This window comes from Onychomys torridus, chromosome 3 (genome assembly GCF_903995425.1).
Source record: "Onychomys torridus chromosome 3, mOncTor1.1, whole genome shotgun sequence".
Taxonomy (NCBI): Eukaryota; Metazoa; Chordata; class Mammalia; order Rodentia; family Cricetidae; genus Onychomys; species Onychomys torridus.
The window spans coordinates 1,154,056-1,176,974 of record NC_050445.1 but is presented as its reverse complement, the minus strand read 5'-3'; the positions used below and the strand labels follow the sequence as shown (position 1 = coordinate 1,176,974).

At 47.2% G+C, this 22,919-nt stretch overlaps 1 pseudogene; it reads left to right on the top strand.

Annotated features, from left to right (window-relative positions):
- Nucleotides 1–3,865: 3,865 nt before the first annotated feature.
- Nucleotides 3,866–22,919, top strand: part of LOC118579487 — a 46,594-nt pseudogene continuing 27,540 nt past the window's right edge.

Genomic DNA, 22,919 nt, shown 5'->3' with positions numbered 1-22,919 from the left:
TATTTTTAAAAAACTATGTATAAATTTATATTTACTATGTATGTGTGTACATGCATCATGGTTTATGTATAGAGATTAGAGGATAACTTGCAGAAGTCAGTTCTCTCCTTCTGTCTGGTGGATCCCAGAGGCTCAATCCAGGTGAACAGGCCTGGCTGAAGCACCTTTTCCTGCTTAGCCAAAATAATAGGCTTTCATATGACTTTTTTAAAATAAAAAAATCAAAATACATGTTAACATTTTTTTTTCCCCAAGACAGGGTTTCTCTGTGTTGTTTTGGTGCCTGTCCTGGATCTCACTCTGTAGACCAGGCTGGCCTCGAACTCACAGAGATCCGCCTGGCTCTGCCTCCCAAGTGCTGGGATTACAGGCATGTGCCACCTCCACCTGGCATGTTTATGTTTTATATGTCTATGTGAGTGTATGCCAGTGGCTCCCATTGAACTGTAATTAATAGGCAGTTCTGAGCTGTCTGACTTGGGGGCTGACAACCAAACTGTAGTCCTCTGGAAGAGCAGAAAGCACCCTTACCTGTTGACCTATCCTACCAACCTTCATGTTGCTTTTTCATGCACCCTTATTTCAGTTAATGCCCACCCCCATGGTCTTGTTTCCCTCATCTCTCTACCCCCCTTTATAGTGCATGTATTCTACTATTTCACCTGCCTTGAGGCCTTTCCCCCATCCCTTCCAGTAGCCCATTTCCAGCTTCTTAACCTCTATAAGCACCCCAAGTTAAATATGCAAATTAAATGAGATAGTACACGTGGAGTTTGTCTTTTTGGGTCTGGGTTCCCTCATTCAGTATAATATTTTCCAGTTCCATTCATTTATCTGAAATTTAAAATTTAATTTTTCCCTAAAGCTGAACAATTTCATTGTACATATGTCATTTTCATTATCCATTAGTTGATGGACATCTAGGGTGATTCCATTTCTTAGCTATCATGAACATAACAGCTGTTGTGGTTAAATCCTTCTGTACACTGTAAATATGTATTATTCTCATTGGTTAATAAAAAGCTGGCAGTCTGGTAGCCAGACAGGAAATATAGGCAGGACAGCCAGACACAGAGGACTCTGGGAAGAGGAAGGGCAGAGTCAGGGAGATGCCAGCCAGCCACTGAGCAAGCAGGACATATAGAAAATGAGGTAACAAGCCATGAGCTACCTGGCAAAACATAGATGAGAAATATGGATTAATTTAAGTGTAAGAGTTAGCTAGCAACATTTAGCAGAGCATTTATAAATAATATTAAGCCTCTGTGTGGTAATTTGGAAGTGGCTCTCAGGATGGGAAAACTCCTCCTACAAACAGCAATGAATATGAATGAGCAAATGTCTCTGTAGTACGATATGGAGTCCTTTGGGTCTATACCTAGGATGGGTATAACTAGGCAATGCTGAAGTTTTAGCTTTTTGAGAAACCTCTACACTAGTTTCCATAGTGGCTGCACCAGTTTATACTCCCAGGTGCGCCCCCACCACCCCCACCCGACTGGAACTCACTATGTAGGTCAGACAGGCCTTGAACTCACAAAGATCTGCCTGCCTCTACCTGCCTCCTGATGCTGAGATTAAATGCTTTCGCCACCATGCCTGGCTCTGTAGAAGTAACGTCTGGAATCTCCCAGGAAGTGAACATCCTCAGATGGCTTGGTGACTAGCTGGCTGGTGGTCACACTGCTAGTAGTAGGCAGGTGTGTCTGACTCCTGTGTCCTCCCCACACCCCCTTCTTATTCCTGCATGGCTCAACACTCAAGCAATTGACCTCTGGGTTGGATCTGGACCCTGGCCTTCCACTCAATTCTGGGAATCTCAGGAACTTTGAGAGGTGCAGCCCTTTCTGGCAGAGCTCAGACTTCTCCCAAACCAAGAGAGCCAGAGGGTGGGGAGGGAGCTGCAGGATGCTGTGATGGCCATGGAAAGGGAGAAACGTGGCTGCTGAGGCCTAGAAAGCCCGGAGCGTGGAGCTGAAGCACTGGCTTTGGGAGGTGAAGAGGCAGGGCCACTTCCAGCTTCCAGCTCTGTGCTTACAAGGCAGTGGCTGAGTAAGACATAGCGATGTGTCTGACTGAGTCTCCTGACTCAGCAGCTCTCACTGTCCAGGCTCAAGCTCACTTCTGCAGTGGTTCTTAGCTGGTCCCCTGCCCTCCACAGCCAGGCAGGGGCAGCTCTCTTGTTTCATGAACAGCTGTCAGGAAGTGACAGTCATGAGTGCTCCCTCTGTGTCTGCTTTATTCTGTCTTCTGCAAACCAAAGCCTGGGGCTAAGGAGCAGCCCTTGAGAATGGAGTTGGCTTATGGTCTTAGTCATAAGCTTATGGCTTAACCCCTTAGGCACACTGCTGTCCTCAGGACAGGGATGCACACTGGAAGAGCTCAATACATTTCTGGAATTCCTAGGAACCCATCTTGGGCTACTTTGCCTGGAGTGCCCTGTGGCAATTTCCTACTGATGTCCAGGTCCCTTGTGGAGCCACCTCTGTGCTGATGTGGAACCTGTCCCTGCTCTGGATTGCCATACTTAACAGAATGCATTACTCCATATCTCTGTGCCCTCATTACAAAGCATACCAAACCCCATAGAGCAGGCAGATGGGAACTTACCTAGTGAGCAATCTGGAATTTGGTAGCAACAAAGCAGGAAAATATTTGGCATCCAAAGGGCCCAATGTGCTTGTCTCCAGGATCAGATAGAACTCCCCTAGCTGGTGGTTGGGTTTCCTTCTGGAGCCAAGCTTGGAATGTGAGGCTGGGGACAAGGCTCTGAGGTTTCCTGCACTTGAGTCTCTTCTGATGATGACTGGGTATGGAATTTGGTACCCTAGGGATGGCCAGTAAGGACTCTGATTTAGTCAGCTCCAGTGCTGTTGGAGCAGGTCAGTAAATAGAAATTGGCCCTTAGTTACAGTTCTAGACCTTGTTTGGTGCCCCCTGGGACTAGAATTCTCAGATGAGCATCTTGAGGGACAACTGGGCACCTTCAATAGCTTTAGCTAAGCTCATCATCTTTTATGTGATGGCCACAACTCCAGGGGCTGACCACCTGCCTGTCCCTGTTGAGTAAACAGATGGCCCATATTATGCTCAGGTTTTGATGAGACATGGGCCATCTCCTTGCTCAGATGTCACCTGCTCCTGAGGGACAACACCACCCTCTGGCTTTTCAGACCCTTTAAAGCATCCTATTCAGTTTTGGGATGAACCTTTATAACATTTTCTTGTCTGTCATTAATAAAGGGAGAGGGCAGAGCATAGCTCATCTGTGCCTCTCTCTTCCCACCCTGGGCACCAGAGCAGTGCCCAGCACTTGTATGACTACTGGAAAATTCATCTCCAAAGCTTTAATGCTTGAGGATTATACATTGAATTGAGATGTTTTCTGGGCAGAGCTGGTTGAGCTGTCTTGCTTCTGTCCTTACAGCTTACTTTTCTCTTGGGGTTGAGTCTCTAAATTGTGGTTGTTGTTGTGAGAATTCCTTCATGAAGACACAGGCAACATCTATCTCCTTCTTAAAAGGACCCAAAGACAAACTAAAGTGATGTTACAAGTCCCCAGACCTTATTAGGCCCCAGACCTTAGCACAGCTAGTGCCAAAAGTACCACTCAGGCCTTGGATCTCAGCATGCAGGCAACGGTTAAAACAAGAACAATCCTAATCCATCAAAGTCCATAGTTCTGGGAAAGTCTCCGAATGTACAAACTGTCTTGGCTTCTGCAGTTCCTTGTCTGGCTAACTGTTCTTGGTGTGTGAACCCAGGATGTGTGTTTTTTTGTTTTTGTTTTTGTTTTTGTTTTTGTTTTTGTTTTTGTTTTGTCTTAAAAACTCACCCTGAGAAGGATGCCATCCTGGTCTTGGCCATGGAGGCTGCTGATCTGTCCTTAACAGAGGAAGACCTGGCTGGAGTGAAGAAGGATGCTTTAGAAAATTTACGTGTTTACCTGTGTGAGAAAGTCATAGCTGAGAGACATTTTGATCATCTATGTGCAAAACAACAACAACAACCAAAAGAGAAGACACGGAAGAAATTTCTTGCTGAACTTCAAGTAGAGAAGGAGCTGGGAAGTTGTCAGACTGCTTAGAGGAAAACCCCAAGGGACTGGATACCCTCGTGGAATCCGTTCGCAGGGAGAAAACGCAGAACTTCCCGATTCAGAAGATAACGGATGAAGTGCTAAAGCTACGGAATACCAAACGGAGCATCTCACAGGCCTGAAATGCAGCAGCTGTGAGCCCTTTGCTGCTAGAGTCACCAACAATTGTTCTAGGTCCAACACAGATGAGAGTGACTTCTCTGAAGAGCAGAGCGTCCACTGTCGTGCACCACCCGGAAGGGGAATCCAGCACTCCTTCTTCTCTAGTCATCTCAAAGTCATCTCTGAATTTGCCAGTCCTGGAAGCTGGCAGCTGCACTTCCTCAACCTGGGGTCCCCTTTGCCCCCAGATCTGCGCTAGGAAGGAGGAACTTGTGGGCACTCAGGTGAAGTGTTTCTCCCCTGTAATCACGCGCTCTTTCACGCCAGTGACTCTTCACTGCCTGTTTTTTTAATAGTGATGAAAAATCTTGTAAATGATATAATCTTCTTATAAAAACAACTGTAACAATTCACTCCCATTTGATGTGTATCTTTTAAACCACAGTGTATACACTCTCTGTAAATAGGATTTGTTACAGTAAAGGGCACACTCTAGGGGTAGCTGGATGTGAATCATAGTTGTGTACTTTTCTGTATTGTCTTTTTAAAAATTTTCAGCTGTTCAGTATTTTGAACTTTTTATGTTATAAAACTAATTTTATCAGACTATTTCTCAATTTGAGAAATCAGCTCATGGGCTGAGAATAATGTTTCTTAGCATATTTATGCTACACATTTTCAGTCTGATCATTTTCCCAATGATCTGGCAGTACATTTCAGCAGGAAGCTGTTCTGACCTGCAGAAAGCCAGGCCCTGGGAAAGCTGCCCAAACTCTAGGGAGGATCTCCCACTACCTGGTTCTGAGAAGCCTTTGGGTTTTAAAGAAGCCGCTGATGGCGCTGAGCCACCTGTGACCTTGGTTGGACAAAATTCATTTTGTACTGCTCCTGACAATTGATGCGACTGCCTTTGGATTTCACAGCCTTTGTGTCATCGTTCTTATCCCTAAAGAATATTGTCCTAAGCCGGGCGGAGGTGGTGCACGCTTTTAGTCCCAGAACTTGAGAGGCAGAGGCAGGTGGATCTCTGAGTTCAAGGCCAGCCTGGGCTACAGAGTGAGTTCCTGGATAGCCAGGGCTACACAGAGAAAAAAATGAATATTACCTCAATAGGGTATTACTTGTAATTAATTGATATTACTTGTAATTGATTAAAAATATGTCCTCTGAACTTTTCATTCTTTTTCAATGAACACTGCTATATGGATAAAGTAACTAGAACAATTGATTTTGGAATGTGTGATAGTTTTGTTTTTAGTATTTCCATCAAGCAGCCACTAGCTACATTTTTATGTTTTTATTGTACTACAAAGTTTGACTAACTTTAGACATTTAAAATGCTGATTATTTTCATTTAAATTATAATTTTACATATTTCCTGACATATACCTCCTATATATTTATATTATTTAAAAATTAAGAAATGAAAAGTTGCTATTAATGATAATTTTTTTTAAGGTAGTGATGTTTCAGAGTCAAAAACTCAAAAAAAAAAGCTCACCCTGAGAAAAGTTCAGTGTGGTACTCAGGTAATAAACACCCAGTGCTATCATTAGTCAACTAATAAAGACTTTCTATTGACTTGAACCCATGTCTGAGTAATCTTCTCGGGTGGATACCTCACAACATTTCTGGAGGCCCCAGCGAGATCCTCAGAGACCAGACCTCAAGACACTGGAAGTCTTGGAGCCCCTTGGAGTGAGGCAGAATACATGGTCAAGGGACTCCTAGAGGGTGTACAATATATTCCAGTGCCCTGAGACTCCCTCTGTTCAATCACTGCCTGACGTCTTGACAGAATCTGACAGTGCTACTTCAAAAGAAAACAAAATAGAAGTTTGCTTGATCTATCACTTCTGGAGGTAAGTCTTACTAAGGCACTTTCTGTTTAGGACACAAATGAGAGGCTGGTAATGGATCTGTGTCCAGAACCCATGTGAGATGTCACCAGACTCCCCCTGCATCTGTGCAGGTGTATGGATATGTGATGGCCACCCTGGTTGTCTTTACTATGTGTCTTTGTGTGTTTCTATCAGTTCCATTGTGTGGGAGTCTCTGAGACGACCATGGCAGCAGAGTGACAACACACACGAGGCAAGAATGTTGTTTGGTCCAACACAACTCAGTAGCCAGTGTTGGGAGTCTGACATTGAGTAGTTTATTTAAGCACAGCCAAATTTGGTGAAAAATTTTCTGGTGTTTAATAACTCAATCTTATATATACAATAAAGCTTAAGACACGGTTACATTGAACCTCTTTATAAAGGACAAGTGCTAACTTCTCTAATGATAGGTTTTATAGATTGACAAGCTCACTAGAAGGGTCTGGGGGTGGATCCAGTGTGGTGTGGTTTCTGCTACAAAGATAATGCAAAGGCCACCAGGCTATTAACCACTTCCCCTCCTAGCCTTTTGGGCAGAAAACAGGTTATGCCTCCCTCCCTTTGAAGGGACAACCCTTTGTGTTTAATATTCCTGGTTCCCCTAATGCTTATCTGTGAGTGTAAGAACCTCTGTGCTTCCCACACTGTTAGTTGGAAAAACAGATCTAATATGGAAGGGGGAGTGAGCTGTTCTGGGACTCAGGAGGCTGCTACCTCCAGGATGACATTCTGTAGGCTCACAGTCTGCTGGGACACCTGCCTGGTCATGTGGCTGTGGCTGTGGTGGTAGCCATCCCTGGCCCAAAAGGGATTTTGTGGACCAGGAAAGACATGATGTCTGTTTCTCACATGGAAAACCCTGCACCTTCTGTGAGCTGATTGGCCTTTTTTGGGAGCAGAGTGGCCCAGTGACAGTTCTGGCTGTCTGGAGCTTGGTGACTGGGAGACTCGGGCTACCTCAGCCAGTTTTCTGTAGTTTTCTTTGAAGTGAGACCCACCCTAATGTAAGACCCGTGCCCTCTTACTGGAGACTCAGATACTTTTGGCTTGGCTACATTACCCAGAGAAACCCCAAACCTTCACCTGTTCTCTCAGCCCCTTGGAGAACCGGACCACCCCCCTCCTGCTCCTGGGCATGCAAGTCCAGATCCAATTGCTAGATGCTTGTTTTGATGCCCGACTCCTGTAGTCCCGGGGTCCTGGCCCCATTCCCTGTGTAGGGGTCTGCAGTGGCCAGCCTTTCATCTGGTGCACCTTCTGCCTTCTAAGTGGGTTGTGCACAGGGAGGAGGCAACAGTTTCCTGAGCCTCACACTCCCTCTGCTTCCTCCTCCACCTGCTCTAAGCAACTGGTTGCGCCAGGGAAGGGGGAAATAGTTCCCTAGTCCTGTCAGAAGGAGAAGAGAAAGTTCAATTCCTTCCTCTTTCATGGGCTATGTTACCTTTTCAACCAATGATCTGTATAATTGGAAAGCTCGGAACCCACCATTCTCTGAAAAGAGTAGAAAATCTGCCCCTTGGCTCATGGTGGGGGTCACTGCCAGACAATGTCGCCTGGATAGAATGGACTTTCCCTTTTGTCCAAACTGACTGGGACTCCAACACTGACCAAGGGAGGGAGTCTCTGGGAAATTTTCATCAGGTGTTTTAGGATTAAAGATAGCTGCTAGGAAATATTGCTTTTTGTTATATAGTCAGCCCCGGCTTTTAGGAAAAAACTTTCAAAAGTTAAAAGGATTTGAGAACATAAATATGTCCTAATTATTGGAAATTGCTCAGAAGGTTTACAATTAGAAAAACAAAATAGAAAGATGAAAGAGATTCCAGAAGGAAAGCCAGAGACACCTGGAAAGGAAGAGGGGAGAAGGGAGCCCTGTCCTACGTAAGTGACTGCTAAGGGTCCGTGCCCAGGCACTAGGACCCTGGGAAAGGCCAGCAGCCTATCTGTTCAAAAGACTTGATCATGTTTCGGCTGGCTTGTTTATGGGCAGTTGCTGCTACAGCCATGCTAATAAAAGAAGCTGGACCAGACTTCAGACCAGAAACTGTTCCTAACCACCCCAAACTCTGAAATGACCCTACTGAGGGGGACCCCTGAGAGGTGGGTGTGCAATGCCCAAATAATGAAATATCAAGCACTGACCAGTCCCATATCTGATTCTATAAAACTTCAGCCATCAGCCCAGCCAACTTGCTGCTCGATAACAACCCAACAGAGCCTCTCCAAGACAAGACAAGTTAGATCATCAGACTCCACTGGCCAGATGTGGGGCACAGCATGATTCCATGAAGTTGCAATGGATGAAGACCAGGTCTCCTGGCATCACCCCCCCCACCCCAGGGCTGAAGGGGTCTGGGTGTTAAAGAGTTCTCAGCTCAGCTCATCCAGGCGGGCACTGGCAATTCAGAAGCTCCTATGGCATCGGTAATGGTTAAATCTTGATTGTCAGTTTGATCAGATTTGGGATCAGCTAACCAGCATGCATTTGCTCAGGTCTGTGAGGGTATTTCCAGAAGGATTAACTGCATGGGGGAAATCCGGCCCCACAGTGGGCAGTGCCTTCCTGCAGCTGGGAGGAAGAGAGGTCTGAGGGAAGCCCTGCTTGTTTGTTTCCTCTCTCTCTCTCCCCTCCCCCTCCCTCCCTTCCTTTTTTTTTTTTTTCCCTGCTTGCCCACCTTCTCTCCCCAAGGTGAGTGCATCTACCTTGCCATTGCGGCTGCAGCTGCCATCCTTAACAGAAATTGGAATCTAGCTCCTCTGTCTTTTTAGTGTCTACTAACAGCTCTCTGGAGTCCTTCAGATGCCTCCTGGACTCAGCAGCCACCAGTTCTTTGTTAGCCTCTCCAGCAAGCAGACAGACTGCCATTTTGGACTGCTCAGTGCAAATCACATAAGCCCACCTCACAATGCCCCTTGTAATATATACTAATCCTGTAGGTTCTCTTCTAACCACTTCACCAACAAATGTAGATACAAACTCCTTAAAGCAATTGTACTGCGAGGGAAGCAGGTTGGCGTTTTGAGAATGCCTTGATTAACCCTTTGAAAGAGATTAATAGAAGACCTGGAGACCCAGAGCTCTAGAGATGATTCATTTTGGAAACAGAACCCTTGGGTCTGTCTGTGGTGCCTCAGAAGAAGGTCTGGGCTCCATCTGACTCCTGGGATGGGAGACAGACACCTCCATGGGGGGGGTGAGGGAGACTCTGTAGGCTCTGTCTTCCAGATGGCTTTGGTGTGGTGCAGGGAGCTTACTCTGTGTGTGGATGGTGGGGGGGGGCAGCAGTTAATATCCAGGGCTTTGCAGTGCCAGCTTCAGGGATGTGGGACCCACTTTGTTCCTCAGGTGGCAAACAGCCTTATGAACAATGAAATTCTGTCACCTGGCCTTTTGGTGAGAAGTCACACTGGCCTCTAGGATGGAGTCTTTCCACCCTGGGGTCCCCATGTTAAGCAACAAGGGCCAGTGATGACTTGGAGTTGTTCGTTCTCACATACTCTAAATATCCAAGCAGATGTGAGGCAGAGGACTTCTGAGGTGATTATTCTGAGACATTGTTAGGTGATCGTCCATCTTAAGAGTGGGTAATGCAACAATTAATGATGGTCTAGTTACCTTTCTGTCTTAATTACTCTTCTGTTGCTGTGAAGAGACTCCAGGACCACAGCAACTTATAAAGAGAAGCACTTATTTGTGGGCTTGCCTACAGTTTCAGAGGGTGAGTCCATGACCATCCTTATGAGGAGCATGGAAGCAGGTAGGCAGATGTGGTGCTGGAGCAGTAGCTGAGAGCTCGTGTGTGTGTGTGTGTGTGTGTGTGTGTGTGTGTGTGTGTGTGTGTGTGTGTGTGTGTGTGAGAGAGAGAGAGAGAGAGAGAGAGAGAGAGAGAGAGAGAGAGAGAGAGAGGAGACTGGGCCTGGTGTGAGCTTTGAACCCTCAAAGCCCACCCTCAGTGACATGCCTCCTCCACCAAGGTCACACCTCCTAATCCTTCCCAACCAATTCTGCTGTTCATTCAAATATATGATCCTATGGGAGTCATTCTGGTTCAAACCACCACTTCTTTTTTAGAATTTATTTTTAAAGTATGTGTATATGTGTGTCGGAGTGTGGGTTTGTGCATATGAGTGCAGGGCCCACAGAAAGCAGTAGACCCAGGAGATGGAGTTACCGTCTGTAATGAGCTTCCTGATGTGGGTGCTGGGAAAGGAATTCTAGTCCAGTAAGTGTTTTGTACTCTTAACTGCTGAGCCCTCTCTCCAGCCGCTCCAGTTACCTTTTTTTTTTTTTTTTTTTTTTTTTTGGCACAGGGTTTCTCTGTGTAGTGTTGGCTGTCCTGGATCTCACTCTGTAGACCAGGCTGGCCTCGAACTCACAGAGATCCACCTGCCTCTGCCTGCTAAGTGTTGGGACTAAAGGTGTGCGCCACCACCGCCTGGCCTACTTACCTTTCTTAAAGTTACATATATACACACTATTAAGGAATACAAACTATTTTTTCTTGTCTTTTTGAAGTAGCACTAAAAATAAAGTAATGGTTTTGATCCTTCCTACTCTGAAGGTCTAGGTACGGAGAGCAAGGTCTTGTTGCTGTTAACTTGTATCTTAACCAAAAACCATTAAGAGAATATGTTCTGAGACATCTGTTCGAATAATCAGCTTTCTTATTTTATGGTCCCACCTTGCAAGTGAGGTGGAAGCCTGCAGGGGCCATTGTGGAGAAACAGGCGCTGGTAGCACAGCTGTCTTACTTTACGTGGCTGTCTGACTAGTCCTTTAAATGAGCAGTGGCATGAGGCCTGGCAGCAAAAGGCTCAATGCTAACCGACCGGCAGGGAAGGCTCTCCCGGGGGAGACTGTCTGGAGCGATCGGCGGCGCTGCTGCCATATGTGACACTGTGCTTCCCTCTCTCGCTGTTCCACCAGGTGACAGCAGGCAGAGAAGTCCTGATGCTCACCGAACAGGGCGAGAGCATCCTTCCACATGAGGCTGCTCTGGTGGGCTTGTTAGCTCAGCAGGGCAGAACTCTTAGGTGGGCAGTGGCCATGGAGTGCTTGGTCAAGTTGCTCTGGGTGCTTGGACTATGACTGTTTGCAGGGAACTTTTGCTCCATGTAGGTCTCTGAATGACTGCAAATGGGGTCCCTGTCAGGGCTGAAAGCAGGAGTGTGGGGTGGAGGCAAGGATTAGGCATAAAACAAGTAAGTGATGGGGCTTAGCTGTCTTTACCCTTCTGTAGCCGTCCCTGTGGATATTAGAAAATGGGCTGAACCCCATGTAGAGTAGGGGTGTCCAGGGCTGCCCCCTGCCCTGGACTGCTGGAGGAGTGAGGCCTGTCCTCTGTTCCAATCACTTATGGCTTACGTCTCTGTAGACCCCAGGCCCCGCGGTCATCTTCCTTCCATGCCTCCCTAGTTCCTCCTCCGCTTCTCCAAAGTGCCACTAGCCAAAGCTTGCTGCATGCAGTGGATGACCAATGATCTCTTTGGAGGTTATAATGACCCCCGAGTATACCATCTCCCTGGACAGCCAGAAAACAACCTAAGAGATTGTCTTAGACATTCCAGTCCCCGGTTTTTGGCCACTTTGCTATTGGTGACTTTCTGACGGGCTCATTTCCTTGCCAGCCCTCCCAAGGCCATTGAAATGATATGCAGACATCTGATGTTACATCTCAGAGATGAACTATACCATGCTATTTTGAGGGAGAAGGGTTATAGTGGGTTTAAATTTTTTTCTCTTTTTAAATTATCAGTTCTCCAACAATGAAAATAATCACCAGTGAACTATAATGAAGCATCCATTTGTAGAGCTGGGACATTAGAGGGGAGGTGAGGAAGACACAGGGGTGGAGCAGAATAGGGGATGGAAAGTTCACCAGAGCCAGGCCTACCGGGGGCCTGAGGGGAGGCTAGGTTTGGTTTGATGGCACCTGTCTTCTGAGGTCCCAGGGCCTCAAGCAGTAGCATAGCAAAGCTGGGGTCTTAAGAAAGTACTCCCCTTACCCCCTCATGGGGGCAATAAATCCCTCTCCTGCAGGGGCACAGGCTGCAGCTCAGGCTCAGGCACTTGGTGAAGGCTGGAGAGACTCTAATAGCTGTTGTGGGATATTTGTCTTACCAGGCAAAGATGTGTTGCATTTGTTTATGCTGCATTTGTGTAAAGATGTGTTGCATGTGTGTTAATGAAATAAAATTGACCTGGGCCCAGAGAGGTGGGCTTAGCAAATAGTTGACAGGAAGTAGCGGGGAGAAGTGTAGGGTGGGTTTTTTAGTTGGGGTGGTGTGGGAGGAGAAAGGCTTCTGGGAACGTCAGCTAAGAGAGAAAGTTAGTCAGTTGCTACTCAAACTCTCTGAGCTCACAGGCTTTCACCCTAGCCTTTGACTCTCGAGGTTTAGTTAGAACTACCTTTATTAGCCGCAACAAGGCCGTTGTCTGGGGGAACAGAATTCCTGTGGCCTGGGCAGCCTGGCTGCTAGTAGTTTCAATCCACTGTGATGAAGGGAAGAGAGCAGATAGCCATTGCCAATGACAGCCCCAGCTGGCAGCAGGGCCTTCCCAGGAAGGCTCCCAGTGCTGCTGGCTGAGTACAGGCGCCTTGAGGCTCATTGCTAACCGACTTGTGAACATGTAATGTTTTGGGTAGCTATCTGCCTGATTTGGAGATGAATCAACACAGAAAAGCCGGCAAGTCTCTTGACTAAACCGCTTAGCCTGTTGGGATGAACCCGACACTTGGACAGACACTTCTGTGTATCTTCACACCGTGTGAAATATCCTCAGCATGCTCATGTGTTGGAACATGTGGTCCCCAGCCGGTGCCATTCTCTTAGACTGCGGGGCCTTTAAGAAGCAGGGTCTGGTTGGCAGGCACTGGAGGCTGTTTAAGTTTCCTTTCTCCTTGCTGTGACAGAAGATCTCAGGGAGGAAGGGCTGCTTCTGGCTCCGAGGATACAGAGCATCAGTGGGAAAGGCATGAGGCAGGAAGCAGCTTGCTACTGTGGCAACTGGAGCATAAAGGGCTGGTTACAGTCAGGGAGCCGAGAGCTCAGGCCAGGCCAGCGTTGGGCCCACCCACAGTGACCCACATCCTCCAGGGAGGCCCCCACCTCCTAGAAGTTCCACAGTTTCCTCAAACAGTGCTACTAGAGATAAAGGTCTCAAATCTATGAACCTATGGCAGACACTTCACATCCAAGCTGTAACAGAAGTTCTACCTGCCTCTGGTTCAGGCTGCTGCTCTCTTGGTCCATGCTGCCTCATGCTCTGCTGCCGTGGACCTTGTTTCTTCACTTTGCTTTCACTTCTGGGATATCTTGAAATCCTTCCGAAGCTGTGAGCTAAGACAACACTTTTCTCAGAGTGGTGAGAAAAGGAACCCGTTCAACCATCTTCACTACCATATATCTTCCTGGCTCACTGTCCACCTGTGTTAATTTCTGCAGTGGATACAGCGATGCTTGCTTCTGGAACACGGTGAACTCTGAGCTGAGTGGGTAGCCATCCTGCCCCCCCAGACCCCCCAGGCCTTCTCTTGAGACTTCACTAATGGAACAAAGTAGGGGTGTTTGCAAATAAAATTTGCTTTGCATGAGCGCCATCTAGACCCTTGGAGTTAAGAAAAATCCTTTAGCAATCTGCCAGAGAATGGAGAGTGAAGGGCCCCAAGGCCTCATAAATGCCAGTCCCACAACAGGCTGGGAGCCGGGCCAGATGCAGGGAGGATTGGTGGGAGGCAGGGTCTGGTTGGCAGGCACTGGAGGCTGTTTACAATAGCTTATAGCAGAGCTGGGAAGACATCAGAGAAGTTGAAAATAACCATGAGCTGGCTCACTTTTTTTTGAGGCAAGGTCACTCTAGACCAGGCTGGCCTTAAACTCTGTATGAAGTGGAGGATGACCTAACATTCCCGATCCTCTGGTCTTTACCTCGTCAGTACTGAGATTACAGGTACACACCACCCACCCCTGGTTTACACAGTGATGAGATGGACTTTGAACATAGTAGGCGTGTACTCTGCCACACTGAGAGCTGTCTTCCTCTCTACCCTTGTCTCCTTAGCACGGTTTTTTTTTCTGTCATCTTGACATAAGCCAGGGTCACCTGGGAAGAGGAAACTTTAACTGAGAAGATGCCTCCTCCATCAGATCGACCTGTAGGCAAGTCTGTTGGGGCATTTTCTTGATCAATGATTGATATGGAAGGTTACAGCCCACCGTAGATATTACCACCCCTGGGCGGGTGGTCCTGGGCTGTAAAAGGAAGCAAGTTGAGGGCGCTATGAGGAGCAAGCCAATAACCAGGTCTCCTCCACAGCCTCTGCCTCAATCTCTGCCTTGTGTTCCTGACCTGAGTTCCTTTAGGGGCGAACTGTGACCTGGGATTTTTAGATGAAATAAGCCCTTTCCTTCCCCCAAGTTGCTTTTGGTCAGTGTTTTATCACATGTGATGTCTAGTCTTGGTTGTCAACTTGGCCACATCTGGAATGAACTAAAATTCAAGTGGCTGGGCACACCTGTGAGGAGTTTTTCTTAATTAAATCACCTGAAGTGGGAAGGTCCACCCCAAACCCAGATCTTTTGAGGCGGGAAGATCTGCTTCACCTTCTGGTGGCAGCCTCTATAAAGGACACAAAAAGGGAAGCACTGTGCTTGTCTTCACTCTAGCTGGTAGTTATAATTTATAACTTATTAATTTTTTATATTATTGGTGTTTTGCCTACATGTATGTCTGAGGGTGTCGGGTCCCCTGGAACTGGAGTTACAGACGGTTGTGAGCTGCCGTGTGGGTGCTGGGAATTGAACCTGGGTCCTCTGGAAGAGTAGTCAGTGCTCTGAACCACTGAGGCATCTCTCCAGCCCCCATAAGTTTTTTTTTTCTTTCTTGTGGACTGCACACCTCCTGGATCCTTGGACTTTCCTTTGGTAGACGATCATTGTTGGACTGGCTGGGCCATAGCCTGTAAGCCATTCTAATAATCACTTTGTATAAATCCATTCCATCAGTTCTGTTCCTCCAGAGCAGCGGTTCTCAGCCTGAGAACTTTGGGGGTTGAACAACCCTTTCACAGGTGGTGCACATCAGATATCCTGCATATTAGATATTTGCATTATAACAGTAGCGAAAGTACAGTTATGAAGTAGCAACAAAATGATTTTGTGGTGGTGGTGGGGTCACCACAGCATGAGGAGCTATTAAAGGGTCACAGCACTAGGAAGATTGAGGACCATGTCTACTACAACACAGCAACAGAAAACCTAACTGTGGTAGTTTGGATGTAACTGGCCCCCTTAACTCTCATAGGGAGTGGCACTATTAGGAGGCATGGCTTTGTGGAGTGGGTATGGCCTTGTTGGAGGAAGTGTGTCACTGTGGGGGTGGGCTTTGAGATTTCCTATGCTCAGGATACTGCCCAGTGTCTGAATTGATTTCCTGTTGCATGTAAGATGATGGACTCTCAGCCCCAGCACCACATCTGCCTGCACGATGTCATGCTCCCCATCATGATGATAATGGAATGAACCTCTGAATCTGTAAGGGAGCCATCCCAATTAAATGTTTTCTTTATAAGAGTTGCCATGGTCATGGTGTCTCTTCACAGCAATAAAAACCCTAACTAAGACACTAACTAAAGATGGGCATGTTGGCAGTTGCCTTTAATCTCAGCACCTGGTAGGTAGAGACATGAGGATCTCTGTGAGTTTGAGGCCAACCTGATCTATATAGTTAGTTCCAGGCCAGCCAGGGCTACATGCCCCAAAACAAAACACCACCCACAAAGAAAAACAAATAAACAAACAAACAAAAGACCTATCTAAGATACCCTCTGAATGATCTTGTTTACCCCCCTGTTTTTTTTTTTGTTTTTCGAGACAGGGTTTCTCTGTGTAGCTTTGCGCCTTTCCTGGAACTCGCTTTGGAGACCAGGCTCACCTCAAACTCACAGAGATCCACCTGGCTCTGCCTCCTGAGTGCTGGGATTAAAGGCATGTGCCACCACCGCCCTTTTTTGAGATAGGGTCTCAATGTAGTCCAAGCTGGCCTCAAGCTCATTGTGTTGTTGAGGATGACCTTGAACTCCTGCTCTTCCTGCCTCTACCTCCTGAGTTCTGGGATTACAGGTGTGCACCAATATGTGGTTCCATGCATGCCCAGATGGGCCCACTTCTATAGCACTCAGCAGAGCCCTTTTATGCCTCTTATTCCAACATCTGGCTCCCGGGGGGGGGGTCTTGGCAGTCCATAGCAGTCCACAGTAGTCTCCAGTGGCATTCATGACATGTTGTCTGTGACAAATCTTAGTTTTAAGGACTGTGTGGTCAGGCATAACTGGGTTTGGGAACACCTCATCAGTATGGATAACAACACCAAGGACACATTCCCCAGTAGTAACACAGTGACTACTCCTTTAAAAGTTCTTGCTTAAAAAAATGCACGTGTGCTTTCAGCCCTGCTGTCCCCAGGGCTTCTTTTGGGAGGTTCTAGCGACCAGAGTGTGAAGAGAAGGAGCAGAGAGCCAGCTGGTACTCCCTCTTTCAGCTGGTTCCACCCATACTCTGTCTTCATAACTTACAGTTTTCTCCTTGCCTGTGGGGTGCCACCAGTCTGGGGAGGGAGGCACCTCTGCACCTGGTCCTGGCTCTACCTTTGTGTTGGTCAGAGCTTATGACTTGGGGGAGGGAGGCTCACTTTTTCTTCACTAGCAGAGGCCACCCACCACCTGCCTGCCATGTTGTAGTAATCTCTTCCCACAAAATCCTGAAAACGTTCCTATGTAAGACCGGGGTCTGGTATGAGTTATAGCTTGGGACTTAGGTAAACTCCAGGTAAAAGCAATTTCCTTCCACAGCCTCGTGTGTTTCCTGGTGACCTGAAGTTCTCCCTTACTTGGAGACAGCAGGGTGGACTCAAGATAAGGAAATGACCCCCCACTTCTTCCCCATCACCTTTCCTCCCCACTCTGCCCTCTTGGGGAGATATTCAACATGAAGACTTCCGCAGAAAGAAAAAAGCTGCAAATACACCTTGAGTGTGGATGGTCCCCCAGTCCTCACATAGGGCCTGTCTGATGAATCCAACTGAACTCACACACTGAGGCACAGCGCCAGCCAGCACCAGGACACTGGCACCCAAGGTGTGGTTCTGCAGGGCCGAGCAGGGCATGACACTCTTGTATCAGCTCGCAAGTATAGCAGTAACCACAAGAGGAAATTTGGGGGCCAGGATGGACATTGGGTGGTCCAACCAACATGGTTTTGAATGGAACAGGAAAGGGAGGGGACCATGGGCCAGCTGCCCATGGGCTTCTTTTTAGGTAGAATTTAAAAGCACAGGTTAAACATTATGAAACAGACCTGATGGAAACCAAGTTATTTGGGGATAAGTTTGGTGGAGACTGTTGTGGGGAGGCGGCAAAATAAAGTAGGAATGAGTGTGAGTCTTGTCTCCCTAACACTGCTATAAATTCCTGGAGGTCGAGGCTGAGACTGCAGTGGAGACACAGCTGGTGGGGGGTGGAGAGCTGGAGAATCTCTCACCAAAGGTGGGCACACACAGACCAGCCACAGGATGGCGCTTCTCGGATGCATCCTGACTGACATTCTTGCTTCTAAGTCTAGAAAATAGAAGCCTGAGGTTTTAATTTTGCCCACTGTTGTTGCCGTCACTTGGCACTGAGCTCAGTGAAGGCTGGCTGTTTGAAAATGTCACCAAAGGTCTATGTCATGAGCACTTCATGGGTGACAGAGACCTGAAGGCTAAGTGGTTCTCTTGGGGCCAACATCCAGGCTGGAAGTCCCATCAGGTTCAATCTATTTATTACAGAGACAGAGGAATGGAGACCCACTTGGAATGGAGACCCAGTTGGAGGGGGTATATGTGGCTGTCCCAGGTCATTTGACCAATAAGAAGATTGGCCAGGTCTAGCATGCAGGTCTTCATGGCAACTTCTCACCACGTGCCCAGATTATGACCCTCTAGTCCTTGGAGCACACTTTGGTAAGACCTGGTCATCATCTCTCTCATCAAATGGCCTAGACTGTGTTTGCTTTCTCTTTCTTTCTTTCTTTCTTTCTTCCTTTCTTCCTTCCTTCCTTCCTTCCTTCCTTTCTTTCTTTCTTCCTTCCTTCCTTCCTTCCTTCCTTCCTTCCTTTCTCTCTCTCTCTCTCTCTCTCTCTCTCTCTCTCTCTCTCTCTCTCCCTTCCCCCCCTCTCTTAATTTTAACTACCATTTTGGCACAACCTAGAGTCATCTGGGAAGAGAGCCTTAACAAAGAAGAATCTAGATCAGACTGACCTGTGGGTGTGTCTGTAGGGAATGGTCTTAGTTGATTGCTAATTGATGTAAACTACCCCACTGTAGGCAGGAGGTCTTGGACAATATAAAAGAGGAGAAAGCTAGCTGAGAGCAAGCAAATAATCAAATATGTATGTGTGCATTCTCTTGTTGCTCTTGATTGCGGATGTGATGTGACTAGCTGCTCAAGTAACTTGAATAAGAGTGGCCCCCATAGGCTCATATATTTGAATGCTTGATTTTTAGGGAGTGGCACTACTTGAGAGGGATTAGGAGGTGTGGCCTTGCTGGAGGAGGTGTGGCCTTGTTGGAGGGGGTGTGGCCTTGTTGGAGGAGGTGTGGCCTTGTTGGAGGAGATGTGGCTTTGTTGGAGGAGATGAGTCATGGGGGGGGGGGGGGGGGTGGACTTTGGGGTTTCAAAATCCTAGGCCAGTCCCAGTGTCTCTTTCCCTGCCATCTACAGATGTAAAACTCTCAGCTACTTCTCCAGCACATCTGTCCACATGCTGCCATGCTCCGTAGCATGATTACAATGGATGAAAACTCTGAAACTGTAAGCTAGCCCCAATTAAATGCTTTCCTTTATAAGAGCTGCCATGTCCTTGGTGTCTCTTCACAGCAACAGAACACTGACTAAGACAGAATTGTAAGCCAAATAAGCTCCCTCCTCCCCTTGTGTTGTTTTAATAAAACACCTCAGAGGAGAAGGGGCCTGGATCTGTTTCAGTCACAATCCACTTGGGTGACAGCCCCTCATCTTAACTCTCCGGGCTGTCAGACCTTTCCTCCTCTAACTCCCCATCCAGCAGAGCCTCAAATGACCTGAGAAGAGACAGGTTCATGTCAGGAGAGTCAGAGTCAGATTGACTTGTCCTGCTCCTGTGTCCAGACAGGCATGTTCTTCCTGTGGTCCCTATTCTCAGCTGGAGGTATCTTGCCTCCTGGGATATATTTGAAAATATCTTGATAGAATTTTGGTAGTTTTAGCTAGGGGTGGAGGTGGCATCCAGGGGGTAAGGCTGGCATGTTGTTAAACACTCTGTGAGCAAAAAGACAGGCCCCTCACATAGACCCAACTGTGAGCAGGGTTGTGGCTGAGCATTCCTGCTTTACCCTTCTTTAGGGTGTGACGTTACTATCAAATATCATCCCACTCTCTCCTGCTGTGCTTGCTCACCAAGAGTATAACCATTGTGTCTAACTTCTTTCTATATGTAGTAGGGGGAAGATATTCAGAAGGCTGCCTGTTCTCTGTGCTGAACACTCCTGGAAACAGAATATGCATTTTGGGAAGAAGAGGTCCTTTTGTTTAGATTTTTTTTTTGAGACTGCTGATTATTAAAGTTCCCAGACAGTGGTCTGGGTGAGGGCAGGCCAGAGATGGCATAATGGGAGTCACATTTGAGATTTTATAGGCATCCTGGGAGAGGGGGTGGGGGGGTCCAGTGTGAGAGAAAGGATCCAGAAGATGCTGAAGGCCCAGGGAGGCACATTATTTTTAGGTGGAAATGTCAGGTGATGTTTTAAGGAGATTGATGTTGGCATTTAGTGTTGGGTTACGTTCCCAATTCTCTTTCCTGGAGAATTATTCTGTCCCAAGCATGTCTTCTATAAAAGTCTGCAACATGCCTTGCTGTGTGGTAGAGGTGACAGAGGAAGGGGGCATTTCTAGATGACACCCACCCAGTAAGTGCAGTGGGGCAGAGAGAGGTGGTTAGGGGCCAGGCACCATCGCAAGGTCACAGCTGCGCTGTGTTCCCATCAGGAGCAGAACATTTCCTTAGACCCCAGGTATGCTAGAGAAGGTGACCTTAGAAAATTATTTATTGTGTGTGAATCTGTGTGCACATGTGTGGATGGATGGAAGATCAGAAGAGGGTGTCAGATTGGAGCTGGAGTTGCAGGCGTTTGTGAGGCACTAGAGGCAGATGCCGGGTCCTCATGGAGAGCACCAAGTGCTCTTCATTGCTGGGCCATCTCTCTAGCCTTGACTATGACTTCTTAGGGGTCTGGAGAAAGAATGGGGATGACAGACCAGTGTTGATCGCCCGTGTCTAGGGCCTTCCAGACATCGGATGGATTATCACAACTCTGTACTGCCGAGTCTGCTGAGTACTTGTCCTCAGTGTGGATTAGTCTTCTCTAATCATGGAAGCCCCAATTTTGAACTGAGTTCATGGGCTCTGAGAGTGAAACTGTATTAACTACCACTTTTGCAGCTTCGTGTTACCCTGTGTCTTTAGTCAGTGTTCTGTTGCTGTGAAGAGATACCATGACCATGGCAACTCTTATAAAAGAAAGCATTTGATTTCAGATTACTTACAGTTTCAGAGGTTTAGTCCATTATCCTCATGGCAGGGAGCATGGTGGCACACAGGCAGACATGGTGCTGGAGGAGTAGCTGAGAGTTCTACATCTGGATCCGCAGGCAGCAGAAAGAGAGAGACACTGGGCCTGACTTGAGATTTTGAAACCCCAAAGCCCCAGTGACACTTTTCCTCCAACAAGGCCTCACCTCCCCCAACAAGACCACACCTCCTAATCCCTCTCAAGTAGTGCCATTCCCTGGTGACCAAGCATTCAAGTATGTGAGCCTCTGGGGCCATTCTTATTCAAACCACCACACCTTGTGGTTAATATCTGGTGTTAGTCATCTTTCTGTGGCTATGAAAAAACACCTGAGATTTATTTGGACTTCTGGCTTCAGAGGATTCAGACTGTGGTTGCTTTGGTTTATGCTTGTGGCAACATGGTGCATCATGGAAGGAATATGTGGTAGAGGAAGACTACTCACCTTCTGGAGGCCAGGAAGCAGAGAGAGCAAGGAGGGGTCAGGGTTCCTGTATGCCACTCAAGTGCACATTCCAAATGACCCAAGTTCCTTCCCTTAGGCTCTGCCTCTTGCTTTCTCATAGCCCCATCATTTGGAGACCACACCTTAAACACATGAGCTTTTTGGGGAGCATTAAGGATCCCAACCACAACATTTGACCAATGAGATGAGAATAAAGGTGTCACATTGAACCCTCGAGAGGTGCCCTTCAAGGCAAAAGAGTTCCCTTTCCTTCTTTGGGAGAGTTTCCTTCTTCCTTTCTGCACTGAAGTGTATGGCATCAGTGTTAACAGGAAAGAGCCACAGACCAAAGCACACCGGGGCCTGATAAGCATTTGTACCAGCTCTGACTGCCTTTCTCTGGACTTTGGTTCTACGTAGCATGGCTGTGCCTGCATCCCATAAGCTTAGTGGCATGAGGAAAAGATGGAAAGAGGGATGCATGTGGGCTGCTTCTATCCCTTAGCACCCTTTCCTTTGCCCAGAGTGGAGGAAGGCAATGGTGGCTTCTTTGTGGGTCTGTGTATTAACCCTAGGATCCTGGGACTAATTCAAGTCATCTGAGACCATTCTGGCTTAGCCCCTTTCGGTCCCTGTTGTTCCCGTTCCAACCTTTCCCATCAGCTGCACCCTTGTTGTGGCTACACATCATCCCCTCTTCCCTGATCTTCTGTTTTTTTATCATCTCAAATCTCCTGCCCCCATCCCTTATTTTTTTAAAACAGAGTCTCACTACATAGCTTAGGCTAGCTTCAAACTCACTATGTAGCCCAACCAAAACACAAACTCATGTTTTTATTTTTTTGTACAGAAATCCACCACCAGATCTTGATGCTTAATGGCGCCAACAGCACTCAGTGGCTCCAACAGCACTCAGTGGCTCCAACAGCACTCAGTGGCTCCAACAGCACTCAGTGGCTCCAGCTGCACTCAGTGGCTCCAACAGCACTCAGTGGCTCCAGCTGCACTCAGTGGCTCCAGCTGCACTCAGTGGCTCCAGCAGCACTCAGTGGCTCCAGCTGCACTCAGTGGCTCCAGCTGCACTCGGTGGCGCCGGCACTTTGATATCACCAGCTGTTCTAATGAGCAATGGAAATGGTTGGTGCTATCTCTGAAGTTTTTGTGCTCCTTGACTGTGTCTCACTAGGGACACGAGGCTGAATTATGGTGTTTAAGGTACTCGAGTAATCACTGCTTCGGTGACTGTGTTATACGGTTATTGTTTGTTCGTGTAACTTCCAGGGACGTTTTTAAGGTTGACTCTTTAGGTCTAGTTCTAAAGTTGAATCCACAAAATACAGCATTTCCTAAGAAGTCTAGTGTCTACCTCTGTCCCTTCTGTGTCTCCATGGATAACTGTGATTTTTGTTTGTTCAGTCAGCTTTTTTCAAAGTCAGTGAATGTGTACATGTGCATATATGCATGTATGTCTGAGTATATGTAGATACCCTACTACTTACTCTGTTTTTGGTTTTTATTTTTATTTTTGTTCTTTTGAGACAGGGTTCCTCTGTGTATCCCTGGCTGTCCTGGAACTCGCTCTGTAGATCAGGCTGACCTTGAACTCACAGAGATTCTCTTGCCTCTGCCTCCTGAGTGCTGGGATTAAAGGTATGTGCCACCACTGCCCACCTGGTTTCTATTTTTTAATTAAAAAATTTAAAACTTTTTTTTTCATTTCTGTCTGCAAGTGCATGTTCATGTATT